Consider the following 9,345-nt stretch of genomic DNA (forward strand, 5'->3'; position numbering starts at 1 on the left):
AAGAGGTCGCTGGAATACTACAAAGGGTGGCAATAGCAAAGGCAGCAGTGAGTGAGTCGCTCGCAGTCAAAGCGGCTGGGAAATATTTGGCGTGGAAACAGGACCAATATGAGTTCAGCGAACAGATAGGGCGCATTTTAGCTATTAGGACACGACAGGCGGCCACTAAAGGAGAAATTTTACAGGTTAATTCCGTGGCAGGGATAGCAGCGACAACACCAAAGGGGATATGCTCTGTTTTCCAAGAGTTTTATCAGAATTTATATAATCCTGAAAGTGGCGCTGCAGATGGTGAAATAGAGAACTACTTAGAAAGCGCGCTAGTAGAGAAAATGACAATGGAGGATAGAGCGAAGCTGGAGACTAATTTCTCGATAGAAGAGGTACGGGCAGCAATTAAAGATTTACCTGCTGGGAAAGCTGTGGGTCCTGATCTTATACCGCTCGAATTTTATAAAAAATTCCTCCCTAGTATAGAAGAGGATCTTTATCAACTAATGGTAGCTACACAAAGAGGGGAGACACCTCCCGAGTCATGGGGGGAAGCAACTATGGTGGTATTCCTAAAAAAGAATAAAATTTCAACCGATCCCGGGTCATATAGACCCATAAGCCTGATGAACAGCGACACTAAGGTTTACTCTAAGATATTAGCTAATCGCCTTAGTGCAGGCATAGGCAAGATTATTTCTCCCCGACAGCATGGGTTCATCCCAGGAAGGGGCACAGCGGACCATATCAGAAGAGTGTGTGCATTGTTTGACGGGACGGCAGCCTCACGAGACCCTATGGCCTTAATTTTGTTAGACGCTGAAAAAGCGTTTGATAGGGTCTCGTGGGGCTTCCTCTGGGCGGCTTTAGGGAAGGCAAACATAGGAGATGTCTGTATTGGGGCTCTGAGAGCTCTATATAAGAACCCCACAATAAGATTAAGGATTATGAGAGAGCAGAGCGAGATAATAAAGATTGGACGGGGCACCAGGCAAGGGTGCCCCTGCTCCCCGTTACTCTTTGCCTTCTATATAGATGCTTTCATAAGAAAGATAGAGTTAAATGAAAATATCAAGCCTGTTGTTTTGAATGGATTTGAAACAAAAATTTTAGGGTATGCCGACGACCTAGCCATAACATCTACGGACCCAACTGCAGCGCTGCTAGAAATAGAAAGGGAAGCAACGGCTTATGGGGCGCTCTCGGGGTATAAATTAAACCAGAGCAAAACTCAAATAGTAATTAATAAAAAGGTAACGATGGTGGATCAAAGAATTACAGACTCAGCTACTTATTTAGGGATAACAATAACTTCAGATCTCTCGAAGGTAGTGGAAATGAATTTGGGGCCGGTAATAAAAAAGGCTAAAGGGGACTTAGATAGACTAAATAATCTACATTTAACAATAATTGGCAGATGCAATTTAGTAAAAATGATCTTTTTGCCCAAAGTACTATATCTGTTCCGCACCATTCCACTAAAATTTAATAACAGCTGGTTTTGTGAAATAGAAGGACTCACAAATCGTTTTATTTGGGCTAAAGGCAAAACACGGCGAGCATTGAAATTTCTGTCGTTACCGAGAGAGCAAGGGGGCCTGGCGGCACCTGATTATAGGGCTTATTATTGGGCGACTGTCCTGCAATATATCAGAGGGTTAGTGGGAGGAAGTATGGAGGATCGGTGGAGAGTAGGAGAGAGCGTCCCTGATATATATGAGCTATTGATTAAGGACTCTAATAAGTGGCTTCTTTCGTTTAATGAAGGTAGCTACTACAAAAAAGTCAAGTTCAAGACTCTAGGCGCGGCAATGGCAGTATGGTCAACTGTCAAGAAGAAAATGAAAATGGGGAGGATGAATTATTACACCCCGTTATTTAATAATCAGCTGTTGCCAGAGGTCTTTTATGATCCAGTTATGAAGAGGTGGGATATGATGGGGGTAAAAACGATCGGTGACCTCATGGGTACAACAGGTTTCATAACATTTGATCAAGCACAGCAGCTATATAGCTTAGACCGCAGGGACTTTTTTAAATACCTTCAAATAAGATCAGCTCTGTTAAAAAAACAGGGAGGGGATATCAACTATCGGAGAGTAGAAATCATGGAAATTCTAAGAGATAAGAAGGGCTGCTCAATATCCCAGGTATACGGGGAATTGACCAGGCACAAGGAGGACGATAGTGCAAAGGTTATAGAAAAATGGAATATAAAATTGAATTTATCTGGGAATGAGGTTGAAAAAGCTTTCAAGCTATCAAACTCAGTGTTAAGAGTAGCCACCTTACAAGTCCAGCAATATAAGACCATGTTTGAGCTCTATTACACCCCACACAGAATTGCTCAATAGGGTGGAACGACGGGAGTGGTTTGCCCAAGATGTCAGGCAACACAGGCAGATACTATACATATGTTTGCTGCATCCCCCGCCTTGGATTTATTTAAGAACTTAATAGAGCAATTTTTGGATAGAGCACTAGGGATCAAAATTACTATAACTAGTGAAGTTATGGTTCTGGGGGTAACTAGGAATGGTGTAGAAATACCCCAATTTGAGTTTATATATATAGCGATGATTTTGAGCCGACTTTGTGTCGCAACAATGTGGAAAGATCCAAATCCGCCAACATTCCAACAATGGCTATCACGATTATTAGCTGTATATGCATTAGAAAAAGCCCTGTACGATAAAAAAGGATGGAAGACAAGACAAATGGGGAATCGGATATGGGCCCCTATTGCCTATTGGAAAGAGAGGCTTGAAAAAGATTAAAATATTGACATTCTCCGTTTTGATCGGGGGCAATCGGCTAGCCCTCCATGCATTCTTGGTCTTATCATGTTTTGTTTTTCTTACTTTTAATTTTTTGTGTTTTTTATGTTCTTCTTTTTGATGAAACTGCATAATGAAATGTATCATTAAATATAATTCTCGATGATGATGAAGAAAAAAAATTAAAAAAAAAAAGGAAGACTTACGCGCTAGCCCAACTGATCATGACAGAAAAGACCTAATTTGTAAAATGGGGATCAATGTATATGAACCCAAAGAGGAAATATACCCACATATGCTATCAGGAAGATCCAGCAACAGAAAAACACAGACGCAGAAAAAGTCCATCCGAAGAGGCACAACCCAAGTTGCTTATTCTGAACCATTCTTCAACTTGAGAATACACTTCTCACCTACCACTACTGCAACAGGTCGTAAAATCACCAAAAGAGTAAAAGCCGAGCTGTATACATATGATTGGGATGGAGCGGCAATAACCCCGTCAGGTTGGCAATCAAGCTGCTCCTAGCACAAGGAGACTCAACAGGCCAGCGGATAGAATGAACAAGGCCATAAAATTAATATCATGGAACGTGTACGGGCTGAAAACAACACTACAGAACACGAATGCCTTTGAATTTCTACAGACAGGGGATCTGCTGTGGCTCCAGGAAACCTGGCTGCTCTTACCATTGGTAATACCAGGATTCGAGGAATTTCAACACCCAGCAAAAAAGTATAGTGTATTTGGAAGGCCATCAGGGGGCATATCCATATATGTAAGTCTTGGTATAACCATTCTGTCAGCAAAATCCCCAATAAGCACGAATATGGTCCAAGCCTTACATTTGCAAGGCCTGAAACTGAATGGGTCCACAATAATGATCCTACTGTTGAATGTGTACTTCAATTGCAAAGACAGCCTGTGACACGGCAAGATGAGGGAACTGGTCGACACACTAGAAGAACTGTTCAGTAACTACCTGAATTGTGGGATAATAATGGCCGGAGACTTTAATACGCATAACCTGGGAACAGAAACAGACGCCTCACCACCTAGGGACCGAGCTGGCAACCTGATACATACATTTATAAACACTTATAGACTGAGGTCCGTACAAGAGGCACAAGACGCCAACCACGCTATGATTAAAGACCCCCCAGGAAAATTCCAAATCAACTATTGATCACATTTTTATAGTAATTTCCTTTATGAACAAGTGGTAGAATTGTGAAAACCAGTGCGGCAGACTAGCAGCCCCCTCCCACTGCTCACAGCAATCTCTCTGCAAACTTGTAGCCCTAAGCATATCAATCCACTGGGTTTGTCTAATAGGGAAGAAATTCACACGCTCCTGAGACGACTAAAGTGGAATAAAATTGATGCATCCAGTCTGGCAGCCTGGAAAAATAATTGGCTAATAGTCAACAGCGACTACATTGAGGGAAATATACCTGCCAAATGGTCGGGACTGTTGCCGGAGCTGTACCATCATCTGCTAGGCAAATCAATAAATTATTGGTTAGGGTCCAAAGAAAGGGCGTGTTGCCAACACCAACCAAGATGTAAAAAAATCCAACAAAGCAAGAAAGTACTGAGACAAGCCAACCCCAATTACAAATGCGCAGGCGATGAAATAGCACTCCATAATCGGCTGGCAGCCAGGAACTCGCACAAGAGAAATATATGGAATTTTAAAAGGCAACAAGAAGATTCTCAATGGCTGCATGTCTTCTAATCCCAAGTAGACAAGCAGAATTTCTTTTGTCACATCCCAATTTTATTGTTGAAAGCCGATACAGGTTCCGCGTCCCGTAGAGCGCCAGCGGTATATAATGACAAGCAGCATTGATTTCAACATTTTCAATTTTCAATAATAATAAGTCATGTTGATGCAATAAACACATTAGAAAATAACTTAAAACAACAAACGATAGTGCCGTAACAATATCGCTGGACGCACCCAGCGACCTAGAATATACAGGTCTAAGCAATTAGGTACATATGTAGATAGAGTGTACATCTATATTGCAGCACAGCCCGATCAACTCACAGCTCTTCGACAGCAGAGACAGAGGGGGGAGTTTCTAAATCTAATCCCCTGTATTCTGCCCACCGCTTCCATATCTTATAGTGTTTCTGGGGGCACCCTCTCGCAGTAAAGACAGGGTTCTCCAGCCCCGAGCAAAAGTCGAGACCCTTCTTCCAGGTTGCAACCAGTGGCGGAGCCTCACTCTTCCACGCTCTTGCGATATCGCGCTTGGCCATGGTAAGGCCTAAAACAACATGTGGCGCTTATATCTATTGCCACCCAACCCCTCGGCTATATGAAGCAGAAACAATCGGGGCAAGAGTTGAATATCCCATCCCCGGACCTCCAAGAGGCATGCTGCCACTCCTCTCCAAAACCGCGACAGGGACGTACACTGCCATATAGTGTAAAAGAAGTCACCTTCAGCTGCCTTGCATCGCAGGCACCTAGATGACGCGATCAGCCCAGCCCGCCACAGCCTATATCTGGTGAAACCTACCCGGTGCAGGTATTTGAATTGGATCAACCGCAAGTGGGCAGCGATCGCTGCACCACGTAGGGACTCAAGTGCCTCTACCCAGTCATCCTCGTCGAGGGGGCCCAGGTCCAGCTGCCAGGCCTACTGTGTTTTGTGTAGTGTATTGTTTATAAGTGCACTTAGTTATTTTGTGATCCCTCAAGTCTCCCATAAAAACATTGGCCTCAATGGGGTTGAATTCAGGTATGGCATCTTGTTGCACCAGACAAGCAGAATTTTGACTATACATTAACATGCTGTCCGGTCACGGCCTCGACAGGTGAAACGGCGTTCCAAGCTACACATGGATCAACGTTGTGAAAACACAGTATTGCAAGCCTATCTCCAGCACCCTTCCAGACTATCAACCATTGTCTACAAGTACCAGTCGTTATAGCGTCACTGGAAAAAAAAATTGGGGCAAACCAAATTATTACTGAAGAAACATCCGAACCTTTTGATGTGCACAACTGTGCGCTAACAATATTAAAGAACATCAGAAGTAACGGATCCCTGGGGCCTAATGGCCTACCTGGACACCTGTTCAAAAAGGCCTACGAGTTCTGGGCAACTATACTTACCCGCAATACCAGTTTTGCACGACCAACGCAACAATCCCCGAAGACTGGAAAGGTTTCCTACTTCAACCGATTCACAAAAAAGGCGACACTGCAGAGCCAACCAACTACAGGATGATAGCCCTTTTGAATTTCGAGGCAAAGGCATACGCAAGTCTCCTTTTACAAGAACTACAAAACTGGGCTAATGAGGATGGATTATTACCAGCATATCAATCAGGCTTTAGGGTCGGAGCCTCAACATTAGACAACATTCTAGCCCTAGCTTACCTGGTTGAATAGTCCACCCAGGAAAAACAGCGCTCCCTTTTTGCGTGCTTCCTAGACTATTCTGCGGCGTTCAACTGTGTTAATGGAATTTACTCTGGCAAAAACTACAAAACTGGGGGATTTCAACTGTGCTGCTGAGCCCCATTATTGCCCTCTATACCAGAACCTGGGTATGCGTCAAACTAACCTGGAGCACAGCAACAACGAAGGTATACACAGACTGAGGGCTGAAACAAGGCTGCGTATTGGCGCCTCTACTTTTTAATTTATATACTACAGACCTTGGTAAATATCAAAAGCCAACCTGTTAGCACCTAAAATCGGGCAGACCAGATTGTTTTTAATGCAGTATGCAGATGATATGGTCTTAATGAACCACACTAAGAGTCTGCAAAAAGCACTGGACGCACTAAGCATCTACAACAATGAATATGAATTAACTGCCAACGCCAGTAAAACAAAGGTAGTGATATTTGGGAAATATGCAAACAAAGTCAAATATCAATGGAGAATGGTTAAGCTGAAAATAACTACAACATCAAAGTATAACTATCTGGGGGTTTGGATCATGAGCAATGGCAAACTCACCACATATTGCATCCATAGAATCAAAAGCCATGGCGGTGAAGTACGCCCTCTACAAACCCAACTCCAAATTGTGCAGCCCATCCACCCAGCCAATCCGAAAGGTCACGAAAGCTCAGCTAATTACCTCAATTTCCTATGGGCAACTAGTCTTCCCTGGGGCACTGACCAACATCATGGAGTCTGCTAATCGCCAAGTGTTTAAACAGATTTTCCAGATATCTGCCCACTCACCGAATGCTTTATTACGGTTAGGATTTGGCCTACGCAAACAATCCTATGAACACTGGGCATCGATCATACGCTACTATCGAGGGATATGTGCAGCTCCCCCAAATACAATGAAAGCAATCCTGAAAGAATTTCTCATGAAAGGCAAAAATCCTTGGGCAGACTTCCTACCTACCGCCTGTACCCAACTGCACCTTGACTTGTCCAACTGCGGGGATTTTATTTATCAACCAGGAATCTTCAAAACCATTTTAAGGAAACAAGTGAGACTTTTATCTGAGCGAGTTGACCTGGGGCTTATAGAGTCCTCTAGCAGTAATATTAGGATCTCAGCCAGCTACTAGAAGGATAAATTGAGCCAGCCATATCTTGACTCGGCACTGAACAAATCAGTCTTAAAGCACATCTTGTCAGTCAGTTTTATGGTCATGCCAATAAAAGATATAAACGCTTGCTGGAAATCCCTCGAGACGGTCACCTCCTGCAGATTGTGTCATCGGCACTAGGAGTCTTTGGCTCACCTAGTTTGTATCTGTCCACATCTAAGTCATGCATGTTGCACTTTATTGAAACGTCTGTTTTAAAATACGGCACCCGCACTTGCCCAGATGCAATGAAACTTCTTTTTAATCTAGAGACCCCCATGGAACTGGCAAATTAGTGGGTACATATCAAATTGTATGGACTCTTACTTTTATGCCCTGAGTGATTGTTTAAAATTTACTAAATCAAATGATACAATGTTGTTTTTACCAATGATCTAAGAAGGCGCGCGGAAGGACATGCCGTGCACGGTCTTTTTGAAAACATTTTTATTAAATGAAACAAATACATTTATTCATTCATTCGAGTGCCGTAGAGTCAAGTGGTGCAGAGTAAAGTAGAGTGGTGTAGAGTGCAGTGGCGCAGAGTAGAGGTGCATAGAGTGCAGTGACAGAGTAGAGTGGTGCAGAGCAGAGTGTAGTGGTGTAGAGTGGTGCAGGGTAGAGAGCAGTAGCATAAGGTAGAGTGATGCAGAGTAAATTAGAGTGGTGTAGAGTGCAGTGGTGTACAGTGCTGGAGAGTAGCGTGGTGTTGTATGCATTGGTGCAGAGTAGAGTGCATTGGTGTAGAATGCAGTGACATAGAGTGGTGGAGAGTGCAGTGGTCCAGAGTAGAGTGCATTGGTGTGGAGTGCAGTGGCATAGAGTGGTGGCATACAATGCACTGGTGTAGAGAAGAGTGGTGCAGAGAAAAGTAGAGTGGTGTGGCCTAGAGTAGAGTAGAGTGAAGTGGTGCACAGTAGAGTGTTGTAGGGTGCAGTGGTGCAGAGTATAATGCAGTGGTGTAGAGTGGTGCAGAGCAGAGTGCAGTAGCGTAAAGTGCAGTGGCATAGAGTACAGGGGAGTAAAGTAGAGTGGCATAGAGTGCAGTGATGCAGAGTAGAGTGATGTAGAGTGCAGTAGTGCAGAATAGAGTGCATTGGCGTAGAGTGCAGTGGCTTAGAGTAGTGCAGAGTAGAGTGGCGTAGAGCAGAGTGATGCAGAGTAGAGTAGAGTGCAGTGCTGCAGAGTGGAGTGGTGTAGAGTGCAGTGCTGCAGAGTAGAATGCAATGGAGTACAGTGGGTCTGAGTAGAGTGCAGTAGGGTAAAGTGCAGTGCATAGAGTGCAGGGGCAAACAGTAAAGTGTTGTTTAGTGCAGTGGTGCAGAATAGAAGAGTGGCCTATAGTAGAGTGGTGCACAGTAGAGTGCAGTTGCATAGAGGGGTGAAAAGTACGGTGTCATAGATTGCAGTGGCATAAAGTCTAGTAGCATATAGGGAAGTGGCATAGGGTGAAACAGTGCAGTGTTGTAGAGTAGAGTGCAGTGGTGTAGAGTGTTAGAGCGAAGAGCAGAGTGGTGTAGAGTGCAGTGGGGTAGTACAGGGTCGGGTGGGAGGAGAAGAAGCAAAATGGAAGGGGGGCAGGTGAGAAGGAATAAAAGCTACTTGGATGGGGATATGGGAGACGGACTGAAAACACAAGCACTTTGTGGGGTGCTTGAACACAAAGAAAAAAGTAGCTCCAAAAATGGGAGCAGGGGTAGTCTCCAAGAACTTGGTCCATGCTCCAGGGGAGGACCAAACACTAGAAGAGGACATGACTCTCACATGCCATGACAAACAGGGATGAAGAAAATGAGAGCGATGCTGAAGCTAACGAATAGTAAGTGATTGGCGGGCTGTAAGCCCACTGTATGTAAACATGTCTTGCAGAGAGCGCATGCTCTGTCTAGGTGAAACCAAAAAATGGTTGTATTGCCACTTAACAAAGTACTACAGCTAAAACAGCAGTCTATTGTTAGTAAAGAATGGAGGACATGCTTTGAGCAAACTCAGTCACCA

This window comes from Triturus cristatus, chromosome 12 (genome assembly GCF_964204655.1).
Source record: "Triturus cristatus chromosome 12, aTriCri1.1, whole genome shotgun sequence".
NCBI classification, from domain to species: Eukaryota; Metazoa; Chordata; class Amphibia; order Caudata; family Salamandridae; genus Triturus; species Triturus cristatus.